The 20,290-nt window shown below is 37.5% G+C and overlaps 1 protein-coding gene across 4 annotated transcripts in view; it reads right to left on the bottom strand.

The window, feature by feature from the left end:
• bsk (mitogen-activated protein kinase dJNK) overlaps window positions 1-20,290 on the bottom strand; it is a 441,364-nt gene that overhangs the window by 155,220 nt on the left and 265,854 nt on the right. The gene's annotated exons all lie outside the window — the stretch shown is intronic.

Genomic DNA, 20,290 nt, shown 5'->3' with positions numbered 1-20,290 from the left:
AGAGTGCATTAACAATTTGCCATTAAGGCATTGTAGCAAACGTATATGTTAATTACCGGCCAAGATTTTTCTTATAGATTGAGTTCGTAGCTTATTACGTAAAGGTCTTGAGAACATTTATTAGTTCGTATAATAGCATCTAGCAGATCGGTCGTTCCATGGCAGATGGCACTAGAGAAGTTACCTAGTTACACTAGAGAGGTTAGGTATAATCAAATTTGGAATATTTTTTCGTTCTGAAAATATTCTACAAGGTCTTATATTTTCTCCCCCCCCCCAAAAAAAAAAGTATATTTTCTTATTAAGCCATACACTGACTACTGCCTTGAACTAGTATTATTACTATTTGTAAGTTAGCAAGACAGTTTGCGTCCATTTTGTTTTATTAGTGATTTAGTTACCACGGGAAGGTTATACGATCACTCTATTAAAAACACTTTCCATAGGTAAATTTCTTAATGATTTACTGTGTCCTGGAGGTAAATGTCCCGACCGTCACCAGCAAATGGGCGTTAGTTTGATCTAATTCAAACGTGGAAGACCTATAATACAAATAGTCTCCAAAAGGTAAGAATCGTCGATTTTGCTTTTATTATTACTGAAATAAATTACAATTCTCCTTATGCAGAGTCAATTAGAGGTTTGATTACCGTCATACTAAAAGCCTGAGTATTGCATGGAACATATGTTAGTAGAACTCTTTAGTATGCCACTAATCACGCGTCAGAACGACTCTGTATAAGCCCAATATCACTATGAGTATTGACGACCTGTCGCAACTGTCACAGTAATGGGTAGAACACACTACCTACAGTATACAGAGCATATTATTTTCTTTTTCTTTGTATATTTCTAATACACAAAGTGGTTCAGTGGTACAGCGCTCACCTCTGGCGCGTGGAGTCCCTGGCTCGCTCTCAGCTCGCGCTAACAGGGGTCTGCCGGACAAAAATCGTATACATGGGTTTCCCTGGGATCTTCCCGTTTCCTCCTCCTTTCTCCATTCCACCATGTCGCTCATTAGCATCATCAGTATCTCCCTTAGCCTCGATGCATAATCGTGGGGCATTGTATAGGGGCTAAATACAACAATCGGTTGTGCCGTTGATTCTGGCTTAAGATACAGTGGTACTGTCATTAGTAAAGATAGCACACATGGCATTTATGTTTTCGCAAAGACTGGAGTATACAATAAAAATTCAACAAAGGAGTTGCTATGGATCTAGGATGAAGACTCAGAAATAAAAGTGTTGATCAAGACTACTACTGAATATGAAGCTAAGACATTCACTATCAATGAAAAGTATGTTACATACGTAAGTGTCTATCAAACTAGTAAAATTTTGAATGAACACGTAATGAAAGCTTGTGGTGACATATTTATACTAATTTGAAGTTTACACTTTCAAACTCTCATTATATATAAAGTTCCAGTTTAACGCATTCTGTGAAGCTACTTTGTCCGGACTAACGATGATGTTATCTATCATCTGTTAAAAGCTACTCTCTTTTTTGTTAGAATACTTAAATATTTTTTCTTGATTTATACACTAAATTGTCCAAGAATGTTATTCAAGAACATAATTATAATTTTGAAACATACTAACAACCCTTACCAAAAAAAAAAATTAAAAAAAAATTTGGACCTAATCTACTCATCTCGGCTGTAACAGCCTATGAAATTCATACCTTCCCCCTAAAAAAAATGTTCTAGTTTACAAAACTTTTTTTTTACCTAATATTAGTGGCACTTTTGGTTGTAAAAAAGAAATAATTCAACTACAGTTTTAAAATAATTAATTTGAATTTATAAACAGTTTATATTAATCTCGATAGGTTAAGCTAATTAATGCCCCACCTATCATACTTAGGCAAATGTGAATTTAACATGGTTAGTTGCAGTAATTAATGCCTCTTCACTTCAACAAGACATTTACAAGTCAAACTAATACATAGTTGATATTCGTAAATAGTTTATGCTGAGATAGATATATTGGAAAATTTGTCAGGAAATGAGTCCAACTGTTCCGACCGTAACCATGGAATAACTCACCCCGATATGACTTGCCACGTTTAAATCATCCCCAACTGGTTTTTTTCGTACTCAAGCAGAATATTTACCCAAACTGCATTCATAAATAACAATCCAAATAAAAACAAAAAAATGAAATGAAATGAAATCTTTGAGTTTTACGTCCTACGGTTATGCCGGTTAGGCAAAGGAGACGATGATGAGAAATGAATGAAATGGTGGAATGAAGAAAGTGGAAGGAAACTGGAGAACCCCGAGGAAACCCACGCACAGTGTTTGTCCAACACAAAGTTCACTTGGCGGGGGCTGGGATCGAACCCGGGACCCAAAGCACCAGAGGTGAACGCTCTACCTCTGAGCCAACGCGGCTCTAACACTCCAAACAAGTCACAAACGGCACGAGAGTGGTGTTAACGGGACGCGTTGTTAAACTTATATTAAAAATAGATACTTTTGCTAATATATATCAATAATAATAATAAGAGTAAGAGTAAAATGAAGACATTAGAATAAAAACATTAGCTATAAAGATCAAACAACATGCGATAAGTATTTGGAAATCGCTTTTTGTCCAGGAGAATAAACAAAAATCCAATTTCGCTTTCTTTTTCAGCAGGTCAACCGAAGAATCCGCTCAACTAAAAGGACTTAATATCCTCATGTAACGAAGAAACATATGGGTTACTTCAATGGTATTCCGCTTCCCTTGAAACCGCCTAAGGATGATGATTTGGCCGCGCCGACTTTACTATCTGGCTAACTTTCTACATTTTTGTATTCTTCATTGCTTTTAAGTTATTCACTGAAATTCAAAACGGTGTAGGGGGAGGGAATCTTCGTGTTCTTAAATACTTCCTGAATGCTGCTTAGCCATGTTCACCTTCACTTCTTCAAATGTGGCAGAATCAACTCTTTAAGGGCTAGAGTATATTCAATGTCTACAACTAAATTATTTGAAAGATGATTTATGACGAGAATTAGAATTCTTATTTTGTAACTACAAAAGCACATTATTCGGATGTGAGATTCAACAGCCAGAGTTCCCGAAGTTTCCAATTTCCTCCACCTAACTCCATCTGACAGGGTCTATTGGAATATAATTCAGCACTGATTGAAATTACAGCCAATTACGAACAAGAAGGAGAAGACCATCTACGGCTTTCTACGAAAGTAGCAACGAAGCCTATGAATTTTGCATGAGCTCTTGCTTCTTCATTACGAAGACTTAGTGATGAAAGCTTTAAGCTTCTATAGCAAATAATATGCTTGCCTACCACAATATTGGGATTCCACGTTCGCATTCGCGGTACATGCTTTGTTTTATCTGAACGTACTGTCTCTCTGAAGATTATTGCGTTTGTTTTGTGCAGTAGCTATTACTGTGTCTGCGTACATTTACAGGGTTAAGCAAGTTTGAGACGGCAAACGTGGATGGTTTTCTGTCTTATTTTACAGGGTTGCCAAAATATATGAGTATTAAAAATCAATAGGCATCGCCTAATTCACGTTTTGTTTATACAACTGTTGTGATTTGAAGAAAGAAATGGAAACTCCCGGAAAACTTACAAAATAATTCAGTCAGACTACTACTATGTAAGTCAATTAATATAACAAACATCGCGAGGTGATTCTTGACACAAAGGTAAGAAAACAAGGTTCTATGAACTTATACCATGTTGACAGAGTTACCAAGGGCCGAAAGAGTGGGAACACTCAGTTCGAACCGATAAATATCGAAAACCAATAAGCTTAGAGATGGCGGTTTAGAAAGTTTAGGAGGTGGCGCTGGTGTCCAATACGTAGCTGCTCGGTTCACACACATGTGGCTCTTGTGTTTAAGACGTTACAGTATAGGAGTGCGGTAAATGTGCTGCGAGGCGAGTGTTGAAAGGACAAGTGACAGTGCTCAACTAAAACATGGTGCGTTATTCAAATCGCGAACAGATAGACATGCTATTCATGTACGGTCGTGCAGATGGCAATGGGCGTAAAGCAGTATGAGTCTATCAGGAGTGTTTTCCTAACAAACGCCAACTATCATAGATGTTCACAGCAACTTATCGGGCGCGTGTGTGAAATAGGGATCGTACTACCTGCCCACGTCAATGCTTTTCAACCCAGTCGTGAACGTACACCTGTTATGGCGAATGTAAGATAGAAGGTGTGGACAATAAGTAAGGTAGGAATACGAGCCATACCACCTCTAAAAAGAGTACAAGGACTGACAAAAGCGGATTTTCAATCACACGAAGCATTCTGTTAGTGGTTCATTCAAGAGACCACTACCATCATGCTGTTTCAAGCATCTTTACTGTTCACTGACAAGACCACATTTGGAAGGGATAGTATCGTAAAAATGCATAATACACAGATGGGCGAGGAGATGCACATCCTCATAATATGGTTGTTACTCATCATCATCAATTTGGATTCAATGTATGGTGTGGTATTACCCATGATCATCTGAACAACCCATGCATGCTACCTCGAAGACTGGATAGAGCACGCTATTTGACCTTCCTGCAAGATACATTGGCCGAATTACCGAAAAATGTTCCCCTAGCGATTCGCCGCAACGTCATGCAGGATGGGGCTCCAGCCCACTTCAATGTGAATATCCACCGGTGATTGAATAACCACTTCCAAAGATGTTAGATTGGGCGTGATGATCCAATGCATCGGCCTGCCCGGTCTCCGGACCTGAAGCCACTACACACATTAACCCTTTCCGGATCCTGGCATTTTGGGCTATTTTTTAGACTTTCAGTCAAGCAGATACTGCATCGTCACTATTTATCCTAGGATCATGGTTCATACCTCATTCTCTTCAGAATAGAGCAGGCTTTCAAATGGTATCACTTCCATGCCCATACCAGGAGAGGTAAAATTGATGTCAAAGGGAAAATTTTGAGGGGATTTTTTTTGTCCAACTTTCGGCCCCCTGCCCCCCCCCTGTGTGAACGTAGAGACCTCCAAAAAATCTGATGCATAGTACTTGGTAAACTAAATACGTGTACCAAATTTCAAGTTTCTATCTTGAATAGTAAGGGCGGGAGAAATTTTATCAGGAATTCACACCATGCCCAAAACGACCGCAAAACATCATAATCTCAGGGAAAAAAAATTTCCTGAGACATCCCTAATTACCCTAGGGTCATGTTTCGCCCATCATTCTCTTCAGAACAGAACTGCCTTTCAGACGGTATGACTCACGTGTCTCTATCATGTATGTAAAGGAGGGAAATTCCCAAAGAAGGGATTTTTGGGTCTAAAAATCCCTTTTTTCAACTTTTGCCCCTCTGGACCCCCCTGTTTTTACGCAGAAATAGGAAAAAACTTCTGGTAAATACTACTCGGTGGACTGAATGTTTGTGCAAAATTTCGATCTTCTACGTGAAAAAATAGGCCCGCCAGAAAAAATTTCCCTACTTTGCCCCACTTTTACCCTATACAGAAGTATATTTGGATAAAAATTCACTGAGACGGCCCTAATTACCCTAGAATAATAATTCGACCGTCGTCCTCTTCAGAATGGAACGGCCTTTCAGAGGGTATGACTCACGTGGTCCTATCATGTATGTGAGGCGGGAAACTGACGAAAAACCTGATTTTTGGGGTTAAAATATCCCTTTTTTAACCCTTTGCCCCTCTGGTTCCCCCCTGTTTTAACACTGACATCGGAACAAAAAATCTGGTAAATACTACTCGGTGGACTGAATGTTTGTGCAAAATTTCAATCTTCTACGTTCAAAAATAAGCCCGCCAAAAATATATATATATATACCGACAATGCCCCATTTTTCCCTATATAGAAGTATATTTTTTAAAAAATCCCTGAGACATCCCTAATTACCCTAGGATAATAATTCGACCGTCGTTCTCTTCAGAATGGAACGGCCTTTCAGACGGTATGACTCACGTGGTCCTCTCATGTATGTAAGGCGGGAAACTGACGAAAAACGGGATTTTTGTGGTAAAAAATCCTTTTTTTTTACCCCTTTGCCCTTCTGGTTCCCCCCCCCCTTCCTGTTTTAGCACTGACATCGGAACAAAAAATCTGGTAAATACTACTCGGTTGACTGAATGTTTGTGCAAAATTTCAATCTTCTACGTAGAAAAATAAGCCCGCCAAAAAATATTGAACATAGGCTTAGAAAATGAGAAAAGAAATTTTTGACTTATGACGTCATCACCTCCTATGTCTGGACGCAGGACGGTCTGAAACCATATGTAATGTCTTGTACAATGTCTCTGGACTTGAAAAACAAACAAAAAAAACGGACGAAAAAGCTCAAATAGAAGAGATATAACGCAATGTACCATGAAAAGTGCATATGGTACAAATTGTACCATAGGATCCCCAAGGGATTAAATGTGTGGTGTATGCTATTCCTGTCAACGATATTAACGAATTGGAATAGTGTACCCCTAACGACTACGCAACTGTTAGCCATGACCCAGATATCTTCGAACAGGTTCGCCAACCCATGATTCGGTGCATGCATTGCTATCCACGGCGGACATTTTGAACATCATCTGTGATGTGCCCGACGAACGTACGTTTCTATCTCTCTGCACGTCGATATCTACCGCTTCGAACTTACTGTTCCCTGCTTTCGGCTCACACTAACTCTGCCAATATGCCCAATATATTATATGTTTTTAGGACCTTCCTTGCTTATAACGGTGTCAGGAATCACTTCTTCCCGATCTTTTGTTACATTAAATTACACCCGGTATATAAAGTACTGAAATTCTTAGAAGAGAAACTACTTTGATTCTACTAAATAGTATCTTCATTCAGCGGAAAGCAACAAAATATTCTTGGTGGGGAAGAACCAGGAAAAAGTTTGAACGCATTACAGTGGTTGGAACATCTTAAACTGTAGATCCACCTCTCATATAGCCTCAATGATAAAAGGGGCGCTAAGCGCTAACCTCAAGAAACAATAACGAATTAAAGTATGTACTCAACTATTATTATAGAAAAAACCTGACTAATTAATACTTCCAGTTTATCCTATTTGTTTTCCTGTACTAGCGTATGTCATCCTCCGGCAACATCCCCATGTGTCTTACGTGAATTGTAAAAGAATAATAATTCGTAATCTTGTTGTCCCTAATCTCCATCAAGCCAACTAAATGTTACGTTACTGGATCCACAAAACTTATTTTCACAAATTTTTAATAACATACTGTCAACGTTAACTAGGGTTAATTTATACAATGAGTGATTAAATGAAATCCGTTTGGCACCCCTGGTAGGAACAGTTGATGGCATAGGACTGCACTGTTTATAGTAGTATATAAGTATATTTGTGGCATTGGTGTATCATCGCGAAACGTTTCTTGCCTTTGCGGAAAAAAAAAAAAAAAAAGACGCTTAAATCATGACATTCACCATCCCAAATCCGTCCAAGACGAGTCGGCGAGCAGTCACCCAGTTTTTACTATTTAATAGTGTTGAGCAAATGAAGAACTAAGACCAAGACCCGGGTGTTCTTGGTTTTGGTCTTGATCTTGCACTGGAACCCTTGGTCTTGATCTTGTAAATCCAGTCGTGGTAATGGTCTTGCTCGCAAAGTCTTGCAAGTCTTGCTTTTAAGAAATCTTATGCTTTTCATAGGTAAATTTTACTCTGGATATGAGAGAGAATAAATTCTACAATGTGACAATACTAACAGAAATACGTTTGTTTCTAAATATAAAGTTGATCTTCGTGTAAGTATGATGATAGTATACAACATAGGCGATGATCTTTATTTTTTCTTTCTTTTTTCCAATGGGTGCCCACGCTTCACTACTTACAAGGTAAATCACAACGTTTCGTAATCTTTTTATATTTTTAACAGATCCAATACTCCACTGGTTCCCAAACTGGGGAGGCTACCCCCGAGAAGCATGAAAGAAAATCAAGACAGCACAGGTTACTGAAATATCATGAACTGCAAAATTATTTTTACAGTCTTAAGGTGTCAGATATTGTTTCTTTTCAACTACGATTAGCAAATCTTTGTATTGTACAGACTTCCAATTAAATATTGAGATTTTGTTTTACTGATTCCAATATGTACTCTATGGGGCAAAATCGTGGCTATATGAAAAAGCTATTTAAAAAATGGAGGCTTTCGAAACGTGGGGATGGAGAAAAAAGGAGAGAATTAGCTGGGTTGAACGGAAAAGGAATGAGGTGTTAGAAATACTAGCAGTAGGGGAAGAAAATATTTTTTTATGTAATTAAGAGGAGGAAGAGGAACTGTATATGAGTGACGTGCTGGAAGGTATGGTGGAAAGAAAGAGAGGGAGGGGGAAGGAGACTGTAGTTGAGGGAAGGTATTAAAACAGAAAATTGCTACGTAAGACGAAGAGACTAGCTGAGGATCACCGTACATCGAAGCTTCTCAGTTGCAGCAAGTGACCTGCCAATAATGGCAGAATAGCTATGATGATGATATGTTTAGCAATGTTGGCCATCAAAGAGAGAGAAAAAATTAAAATAATAATAATTATAATCAAACCTCTTTAATATTTTAGAATAATTTGAGTAAAAACTGAAAACGACTCAACTGCCTATGTCTTTTGTGTAAACTCAATTTATATAAATATTTTGACCTATATTAGAAATACAAAATAACGGCATCAAACTCCAAGTTATTTGAAATAACTGTACAAAATCATTCTCACTTGTGAATATGGATTATTTATTATTGCACAATGTTATATCGCTCAATCCTCGATGTGGTGTATACCTAAGAAGGTTAAAGTTATATTGATAAATGATTATTCAACGTATAATCATCTGCCCATAAAATCAAACTTGTGGTAAGTTTTGTCAATGCCATGAAAATGTTATTATGAGCACACATTAAAAATTTCCAACGGATGCTTCGGAGCCAAGGCCATACCCATGGTGCACATAGGCCTATGGTGTATAAAATTACCGATGTTCAATACTACATTTCACTTTAGTTTTGGAAGAAGAAGAACACTATTATGTTTTGAAATGAAATGACATATCTACTTTAACGTCCCACGATCACTGATAAAAATGGATCTGAAGAGGTCGGGGGACGCATGACGTCACGCCGTCCTCCGTGCATACTTTTGCCCGGACGTGGAGTTTCTCACGGCGCAATTTCAGATGGTGCTCATTATTGGGCAATTTATCGGTTAATCGGATTAATCAGTTTAACGGATTAATCCTCCTGCAGGTGTCCTGCAATTTCACACGGTTCACCTGTCAATCATTTGATACATTCTGAAAACGCATTCATTATAGGGGGAGGGAGAACAAGTGACAACTAAGTAAGAACAGAAAAATAGCAAATACAAGTTAAAAGAAAAGGAACAATTGCAATTAATACTAGAGGAGGAGAGCTTAGGAAAGGTTTCACTTTCACAAAAAGAATAATCAAAATAACCGGAAATGAAAACAACTAAGAAAAAGACAGAAAAAGATAAGCAAACAAAGGTTATAGTAAAGGAGGAGAGAAAATAATAATATGAACAATATGAAATTGAAATAAATAAGAAAAATAATAACAAAAACTGTCGCAAATTGAAATACATAAAACAAAAAAGAATAAGATATCTGAATTTATACTGCATTTTGTGATAATGAACGCAATATATATATATTTAACAACAGATTTAGCTTTATTTCAACCTCACCCGTGCTTGGAAATATAGTATTTACTGCGCATACGTATGCGTTCGTGCGCCGACCCCGCTCATTTGAAATTTAGAATGCAGAGTTTCATGGCGACGATGAGTGACAATAATCCATCTTCATCTTGTGTTATAAAACACGAAAGAGGAAACAAGAACAAAGGTAATCTCGTTTATATAACGATTTAAGAAAATACATATTTCCAATATAACAGTAGTCAGTGTCAGTGTGTGAATTATTTACCAGCCAACTGTAGTCTTACACTTTGGAAATTATGCGACGACAGTAAGCTAGCAGACTATGAACGTGTGAGCCGTGGAGTAATACAAATGTTTACGTCTACTTTGTTCTATTCGCTATGTTTACGTCTACTTTGTTCTAAGACTGGAAAGACTTTAGCAGTAAGTCTCTGTGGGCATTGAGCGCGCGCCCAGACCCATTGAAGCTCGCTACGTTTGTCAGGTAGCAGGTAGTAGGAGTTAGTTCTAGCAAAAATCATTAATTGAGAGGCCACAGAAATTATTAAAATGAAAATGAAACCTTGGACTTGCTAGGAAAATGTTAAAAGTCTACAAATATACAGCAAAGCATTGATTTTGAATATAGTGTTGTAAAAATGCTCTCAGTGCGCATACGAAGTAGCTCAGAGGCCTGCCATTGACCTTAAAGGATTGCTATTGTTCTGATCAACAATACCAATATTTAGCATTTCATAACTATCAACATCCTTAAGAGTAACAGGTTCGTCATACTACCACACAAAAAGCATTTTTACAATTACGGCCATATCCATTTTCGACAGGTATTTCCTCACGAACGAGTGATGCCAGGATGTAAAACAGATGTGTTCTATATAGAGTGGACATTCCCCTACTAAAACATTATAGACGTTCGTTCCAGTGATAGAGTTCATTTTGGGGGTTTTGTCCAGCTTTTTTGTTATTTCGACCACTGTGCGGCACATCGAAGATTGAACGATATAACATTATACAACAGTGAATAATCCATATTTACAAGTGAGAGTGATTTTGTACAGTTATTTCAACATAACTTGGAGTTTGATGCCGTTATTTTGTATTTCTAATAGAGGTGAAAAGTAATATAAATTAAGTTTACATAAAATACATAGACAGTTGTAGACTGAGTATTAAATTCGTACTAAGTGCCAAAATGAAAATGTTGAGTAGACAGCCCAGATGTTACTTCAGAACTGATATGACATATAGGCATGTGCCATATCCTGGAGATTATAAGAACTACTTCCACAGTGAATATTATATAACCAATTTTTCACTGAGTAGTGTTAGGCACATAGCAACATTTTACATTAAACCGAACTTTTCTATTTTTGGCACTTAACAGGAAATTTATTATCCCTTATATCCACAGTAAAATTTACCTATGAAAAGCATAAGATTCCTTAAAAGCAAGACTTGCAAGACTCTTGCATGCAAGACCAAGACCAAGACCAACCGAGTCTTGGTCTTGCGTTTGCTCATCACTAATGCATTTATTGCTTTGAACCTTTCTCCAACTCTCAGGTAAAGGAGAAGTGGGTCAGGTACACAAAATGCAACAACTGGGCACAAGAAAACTGTACAAAAGGAGATGTATTTTTTGTTCGCGTTCATTGTGATTTAGACAATGATGACTTTTCTTAACTTGTTGATTAGTCCTACCATAATCCCACTCCTCTATACCAGGGGCGTCATTTCAGACTTCGCTTGGGGGGGGGGGCAAGAGCACCGCCGACATAAGACTTTCACATTTTGTACTAATATTAGTAGGCAATCTATGAAACTATATGTAATCCTCAAACTCTTCGGGGGGGGGAATTGCCCCCTCCTGCCCCCCTAAATGACGCCCCTGCTCTATACTGTCCAAGCAATAAACAAAAGGTACATTTTCACTAAAAGCAACGATTTATTACCTGTATTTTAGCATGTGAAGTAGTTGGAACACTTGCCTCTGTATAGTTTTAGTAGATTGGCCAACTTGCCCCGCATACGGGGCACATTTTTCAACGTTACATGATCACACTTAACCATTGGTAGCAGTGGCGTAGGAAAGGAAGGGGGCAGAGGGGCCGCCCCCCAAAGAGGTCCGGCAATGTACTTTGGATGTTTGTAATGTTTTATATATTTTTATGTTTATATATTTTTGTGTTTGTAATTTTTCTATATGTGCCTATAACAGCACTTGCCCCCTCCCCAAACACACATCCTGGCTACGCTACTGATTTGTGAAAAAATACCTGTTCCACTTCGTTCATAAAGGTATAAGGAAGAAAATGATATACTGTTTACTTCTAAATAGGTTTCAGATAAAATACCACACATGCAATGAAAAAAAAAAAAAAAAAAAAGTTGGCAAATGTGCCTCGGTCTCCCCTAATGCGTGAAAGTTAATCGACTAAACGTAGAATATACGTATAAGGTACATTTCAATACAAAATTATAAATCTACAACTAGTAATATTAGTATGTCATACCTGAAAATGACAGTCATAATACTACTTGTTTTAGTGACTTCCCTGAAAATTTGAAAAGTTGTTAAAATAAAACCTAAAATTACGTTTTCACTACACAACATCACCAAACATTGATGGCCCGAACCCCCAGAAAATTTTTAAGTTGTTAAAGAAACACTAAAATTGTGTTTTAGTTTGTCCATTGTCGAAAACTTTCCGGGGGAAGATCCCCGGACTAATCCCGAAATGAAATCCTGACTACGCCACTGTGCATATATTGAATATAGTAAATTCATACTATAGAATACTATAGAATTTCATACTAATCTATTAAATACAACAATGTATCAGCAAGCCAATGTAATAAGTTTTAACATGTATTTTGAAGAACTGAACACTCTTCGAAAATATAGGTGAGGTAACTGATTCCTTTGCCCCACCCTGAGGGCGGCCATACATAGAACAAGAATTATACTTTAAGACGTGTTTTAAAAATTTAGCGAAAGCTACCAACAATCCTTATATTGTGGAAAATATAAGAGAATGACGTCTTAAATGCATCATAATAAGTTCCACAGTTTCTTTGTCAATTTGGCCTTACATGAATTGACGTTCGAAAGCTATTTTGTAACAACCTAGGAACCCTAGGACTATTGTTTAAGGCGCAAATTCGATTTATCTTAAAAGTTTGCTCCTGAGTATTAACAAAATTTTCAACTGTAGTTTCCGTAAAGCCTATTCGATTTGATTAAATATACCTTCAGGTTTCCCAACATCATCTTGGAGATGAAATCAACCATGGATAAGAAGACTAAGAAATTCATCCTTACTTTTAAGATTTTTTTTTTTTCATTCACTTCTTATATGGCATGGAAGACGATAATAGTATCGTTCTCGAAGTGACTCAGGAACGGATATTCAGTGAACATACAGTTTCTCAATAAAATTGCCCGTACATGCCCCACTCGCGTTGTTTTTATCTGTCATGCGTGATCTAAGGAAGGTCTACACCTCTCAATTCAAGTGCGCTGTGCGTTGGTGTAGTGAGACAAGGCGATAAGATAAAGCGATTCCCATTATAAAGCTATTTTTTTAATTCTAACTTTCGTTAAAACGTTTGCGATTTTTACTGAAAGGCTATGTGTATTCCCTTTGAGATTTAATCATCACCCATAACCTGACATTGTGAGGTTGAAACCGGTTAAGGGTAAAAAAGACGTCTTTCCTTCGCTCTCTTGTATTGTGTATAGCAACCCTAGTAACAATTCCAGAATGTGCGTTACTTATGTATAACACGTGGAAAACAAAACTAGCAATTTTCAAATGATATCGAGGCTTGGTATTTATCAATCACTGCCAACTTTTAAGCAAACATACGTTCTTCCTATTACCAGTCATTCCGGTCTTGTTTTGACATTAAAAAACTCACTTTAGAAATAAAATTTCGGGTAACTACTAATGCCTATCAAACGAAACGAGATATCTTTTCCAGCACACATACAGTTTCCGGGGCGAGACATCACTTTCACCTTTTCGAGCGAGAGAGCCTTAATTAACTTTAGTCCCGTAGACAATCCTACAAATGACGCATTATCATCAAATTACCGGCTGAAGACTGTGAACTTCAAATGGAGCACAAGAGATCAAAGGGGATTAATAAAGGAAAAGATGTTTCAGAATATTATTTGGATAGGTGAGGCAGTGTTCCTGTGTGACTGAATTTATTACAATTGTTACTACTGGATAAAGGAAAATCAGAGTCACACTCAATTATAATACAATTCTGTGTTTATCTGTCATCAGCTTTCGTATAGAAAGAAATCTCCTACAGCCACCAAATTTTGTATGCAAATAGATCAACACTAAATCTAAGCGCGTACGAAGCTTTTTTTATTTTTGGCGGGGATCAAAATTTATGGAAAATTCTGGTGGTTTCTAAGATCAAGATCACGGAATCAGCATTACAATTTGTAATGCGGACTTACATAAAATCACAGGATAAATACCCGGGCAATGAAATAACTGAGAGGACATTCCTGTAAGAATACTCTTCTTCCCTGTTTTTGTTGGTTTTAAATAAATACCGGACAACGACAGATGCTTACAGCTACTTGTTAATAAAGATCAAAACTACTAAAGGTCATAGAGTGGTGTGGAGTGATATGCAACCAAGAAGTGTGTCAGTTTATCTTATAGGACACGATAAACGCAGAATGGTGTCTTACAACAATGGACAACTAGGTATAGCATCCTTTGTCTCCCTGAGATAACGTCCACGATTTATTTTTACGCAAGATAGTATCTCTTCTCATTTTGCTCTTGAGAGTACTTTCCAGAGCATTCGGAACATTGGTTGGGTCTCCGTCAGTGTACAATACGGAATCCTGCTTTACATCTTGCCACTTCCCTTTATAGAGTTGGTATAAGGAAGCGGTTTGTCGCACAAACTATGATTGGTTGGAGTTTCGTACTTTCTATGCGTTCACTAACATACTACCTGACCTCCTACGTAAGTCAGTAGAGGGTATTATTAACCCTTTTAAGATATGAGATTTTTAGGTGTTTTTGTTGACTTTCAGTCAAGAAGGTGCAGTATCATCCCTAATTATCGTAGGATTATAGTTCATACGTCGTTTTGTTCAGAATAGAGTAGGGTTTAAGACAGTGCCACTCACATGTCCCTATCATGTATCTGAAGGGATTTTTGAAGGGAAATCAGGATTTTTGACAAAAACGTCTTGAAAGTTTGGGGCCCCTGAGTCCCCACCCCCCCGGGGCAGCGCCCAAACCTGGAAAAAAATCTTGAAAAATACAACGTAGTGTACTAATTACTTGTGACAAATTAGAATTTCCTGTCTTCAATACTAAGGGCGGGAAAAACTTTTACCTATGTTGGGAGAGCATCAAAAAACGCCCAAAATTTCACCAAAATGCACCCTACAAAATTTTAAAAATTCCTGACACGTCCCTAATTATCTTAGGATCACGATTCATACGCCGTTCTCTTCATAATAGAGTAGGCTTTCAGACAGTACCACTTACATATCCCTCGGACATTCCTAAGGAAGGAACAGTTGAGGAAAATAGAGATCTTTGTTTATAAAAAAAAATCCCGTTTTCCCCATGTTGAGGTCCTTTGGCGCGGCCCTGGGTAAACATACAGATGTGCAAATCACTTGCAAAAAAAAAAAAAAAAAAAACTCGTGATACTAATTACTTGTGACAAGTACCAATCTCCTATCTTCAACACCAAGACCGGGAACAATATTTTCCCATGTGGGAAAAGCGCGCAAAGCGCCCCAAATTACAGTAGTAAGAAAAAGGATATATAAAAAAAAATCCCTGACACGTCCCTAATTAACATAGAACAATGATTCATACGTCGTTTTGTTCAGAATCGAGTAGGCTTTCAGAAAGTACTGCTCAGATGTCCCTATCATGTACCCGAGCGGAGCAATAATCGCGAAAGTGGGATTTTTTGGTCAAGAAATATCCCTTTTTTTACCCTTTAGCCCCTCTGAACCCCACTTTTGTGTTGACGAAGAGATCCGAAAAAAATCAGATAAAAACTAAAGGGTCCGTGTTTGTGTAAAACTTCAGAGATCTAGGATTAAAGAGAAGCTCACCAAAAAAAAGTTGGTTAGACCTCACTAAAAAAAAGGAATTTGTAAAGTGATGACGTCGTATATTCCGACGCTCGGAAGCGTATAGACCCTTCCAGGGCTTTCTTCAATGCCTCCTCTCTTGTATATTAAAATAATAATAATAATAATAATAATAATAATAATAATAATAATAATAATAATAATAATAATAATAACGGAACTAAATAGCTTTCTTAGTTATCTTTTAATCGAACTTTGAAGACACTACCATTTCGTAGTAAAAACTGCGATATACATATCTAAAAAGGGTTAAACGTCTGCAGAAACTCGTGAAAAATGCTGATGAAATTTCAGTTTTGCATACATTTGGATCAGTTTGAAGTTTCTACCAAAATTTATTTCACTGTAATCAATTAACTTTGTAACATTACACGTAATTTCCAGTATTAACTCAATTTTCTCCCACCCTGTAATAGAACGGAAAAGGGATCCTGGGGGTGGGAGCACCCCAACTCTTATGTGGGCCCCATGTATTTTTATGGATCTCTACTTTTTTATTGTTATATGTACACTACCCCCGAAAAGTTTCCGGACAAACACGAAATAAAGAAATTTTCAAAATGTATCATAAGTATGCATTACAATTTGCTCACAAATGAAAGGTGAAACATTTTAGAATCCGACAGGAGAAAAGGTCTTGGCCTGTTGTGGATGAATTAAGGAAAATAAACTTAACCATCGCGCCATTGTGATGGTGCATAACTTAACCATCGCGCCATTGTGATGGTGCATTACGTACGCGTGCGATACAAAACGACCATTACACTGCAAATTGAAGGTCGAACACACAATAAATGCCTCATAGGTGTCTCTCAAGCTGCTCTGTCTACTTCTCTCAGATCTCACTGTTGGGAGTTGTCTATTTCACACTAGTTGTTGAGTGTGTGTGTGTGTTGAGTGAGGTGTAAAGTGTTTCCTATTAGTCAGCATAATGCCCCGTACGAAAAGGGAATTGCACATTGAAACGAGAGCAAAAGTAGATACTTTACGAGAAGAAGGCTATACAATACGGGAAATAGCCACAAAAGTGAAAATACCCCATACTACAGTGCATGATACCTTAAAACGATTTGCTGAAACAGGGGAAAATTGCTCTCGAGCAAGATCTGGAAGGCCTAGAGCTACTACTGCAGGGAGGACAAGTACATTATAGTGACAAGCAAACGCGACAGGTTGAAAACAGTGCCCCAAATACAAGCTGAAGTGACCGAAACTCGCGAAAAGCCGATCAGCTATGCAACTGTCCGGACTCGGTTAGTTAATGCGGGACTAAACGGTCGTGTGGCAACTAGGAAACCGCTCTTGCGCCCTCAAAACAAAAAGAAGAGATTGTTGTGGGCAAGAAAATTTGCAAGCTGGGGGCCAGAGCAGTGGAACAAGTGCTTATTTACTGACGAATCAAAGTTCGAGCTTTTCAGTCATAGACGCAGGGTTTTCGTGCGTCGCTCCAAGGGCGAAAGACTGCTTCCGTCGTGTATTTTGCCAACGGTAAAGCACGGGGGTTCTGTGATGGTGTGGGGTTGCTTTGGTAACAATCAAGTGGGGGATTTAGTGCAAATATATGGTGCAATGCAGAAAGAACAGTATTATCAGACTTTGATAAGACACGCAGTGCCATCTGGGAAGAGGCTCATTGGTCGTTGGGTTCATCATGCAGCAAGACAGTGACCCAACACACACATCCCGACTTTGTAGAGGGTATTTGTCAGCAAAAGAGCAACAGGGATATCTCAAGAATATGGTGTGGCCCCCACAATCACTGGATTGTAATCCAATTGAGTTACTATGGGATGAACTTGATAGAGCAGTTCAAAAGATGCGTCCCTCTAGCGAGAAACACTTATTTAAGTGTCTTCGCAAAGCGTGGATAGCAATCAAGCCCGAAACTCTACAGAAACTAATTCGGCGAATGCCCAAAGTCTGTAAAGCTGTTATCATAGCACGTGGAGGCTACTTTGATGAATCAAAGATTTAAATTTTTGACAAAACAATGGTCCATTTCTGTTAAATTTCTGTATTTTCCTCTCAAATACATATTGTAGGTTCCAGATAAAAATAAATTCCATTGATATGTCTTTGCTTTTTCTCGAATACACGTAAAGTATACATAAACCTACTTTGTACGCAAACTTTTCGGGAGTAGTGTATGTTTTATGAATGGGCAGAGATGGCGTCGTATATTCAGAGAAATCGGTGTCCTTGACCAGAGGGAGATGATACGATAATGGACAATGCCTTGCAGTATTAACCGAGAAGTGCTGCAACAATTCTTAAAAATATGTAAGTTACAATGGTATAATAGAACAAATCTCCTAAATACAAGATCTTGTAGTTTATTGATTTAACTTTGTGTCAAAGGTTGTAAAATGCAGAGCCAATTAGAACTGCGTTCTTTAGTACATTTTTTTTAAAATCCTACTTTCAAACATGAAGTTTTACTTTGAATAGTATTAAACAGTAATTTGTTTATAACAACACCCACAATACCCATACATAGTTTTAACATTGTGCTTTGAACACTTTATTTAATACTTTTTTGTGTGATGTACGGTCATTTTATTTCCAATACACATATTATATATATATTGGGAGGGGGGGTTGAAATTCTACACTTGTATTCCACATATTGCCTGGACTTCATTATGCTACCCTGAATAAGAGAATGCAAAAGAACAGTTGTGCGACCCCCCTTCCCCTCGCACAACATATTCCCCTAGGAGTCAAGGATACCAAATCTTACAAAAGTGATAATTCCCCGTTTGCCCGTCTTTCGTAAATGAAAGCAGATAATGAAATGTAACTAATTACCACAATCATAGATGATGTTGTTCTACACAGGAAGAGATGACAGAAGCATTGTCAGAGTTGCCATCCGTAGAAACAACAGTGTTACCAAATTGACAATTCTCCAAAAATGTAGCTTAATTGACATATGGATTTAAACCCGACTGTATTTGTGTTAAATTTTATTGCTTATAATGCAATTATATAAAATAGAAGCCTTTCATATTTAATAACACATAATTACGAGTTAGATTGTGAGGGTTACAATGGACGACCGTAGTCTTAATTGTAAGAAAATATAGAATACAGCTTAGGGTAGTGGAATGTGATGTGAAACAAAACATTTCTATATTTTTTCGTTTCGGTGTTTACGAGGCACCTTGCCAACAGAACAAACCAAACACAGCAAACATACGTACAGAAACACTTTATGCATTAACACCACTGGCCTTTCCAGTCAAATGTACGAAGTGTTTTTCTTTATTCTTGAGCATTTAAGATGTATTTGTGTCTATTAACATAACCTATTCTCAATTGAGCAGCTTGGGTTACCAAACTCTCAGCACGTTTCACGCCTTGACTATGGCACGGTAGAGGTTCAATTGGAAGTGGTCCATCAAGAGCTTGAAAAATATCCTCACTGGTTACATTTCCCAGAATCGGAGGTTTCACTCCCAATTAATCATATTTAAGTAAACGTATTCTACTTCAAAATTAAGAGTTTTTCGCAACTGAAAGCCTCTTAGTTCGCCAGAGGTTACTTGTCTTGCTTCAGTGATATGCTGAATTGTCTTTTCTCTACAATACTTCTTTGGGTCAGTCAACATTGAAAGAAGAATATTTTCCGGATGAGCAAAATAACTATTATTTTTCAGTACCTTTTTCATAACTTCCTTGTGTTGTTCTCTTATACCATCAGCATCTCTTAATAATTTGCTAATATACCAGAAATTTCTTGCTCCTTCCCATACATTTGGATGCGATTTAATCCGAAACCAACCAGGCGCATACACTCTCATAATTAAAGTCACTGGTTCATTTAGAGAAACATATAGTCGAAGTATTCTATTGGCCTTTGTAAGCCATCTTGAATGATGCATTTTTCCTGACGATCTCTTAGCTAACTGGTCTGAAACATTGCCGCGATGAATACTGTAACACATATCATAACGGTATTTTTGATCTGAGTTCAATGTGACAACAACCTCTGCTGGAATTTCATGAACACTGCTTTCTATTAGTGTTGTAAAAAAACGGTTTTTTTTTCTGTGAAGTTCTTTTTTTCAATAAAAAACCGTTCTTTTTCATGTTTTTTTTTCAAAAGTCTGTTTTTTTTCTGGCAACTATTATTTATTGATTTATGTGGCAGATTATTGAAATAATCAACAGAACTTGAGTCGAAGCCCTCGTAACTTACAAATCATTTGTTTCTTTGTACTTATACGAGCAAAATTGTGCGATTATTCCTTTCGGCCCCAGGTCATTTTTGGCGTTTTCCTACATTTTCAGTTAGTGACTTATTGCTCAAAAACTATTCATTTGATTGATATGGTTAAGGTCTTGTTTTTTTAGAAAATAGAAGTGGGTATTTTTTGGTGTAAGTTGCATTGCATTGTTGCCAACGAGTGAGAAATTATTGAGGGAAATGTAGGGGTGAAAATTTACAAAAA

Source organism: Thermobia domestica, chromosome 5 (assembly GCF_964235325.1).
Source record: "Thermobia domestica chromosome 5, izTheDome1.hap1.1, whole genome shotgun sequence".
NCBI classification, from domain to species: domain Eukaryota; kingdom Metazoa; phylum Arthropoda; class Insecta; order Zygentoma; family Lepismatidae; genus Thermobia; species Thermobia domestica.
The sequence above is the reverse complement of the archived record's forward strand: the minus strand, read 5'-3'. Positions and strand labels throughout refer to the sequence as shown.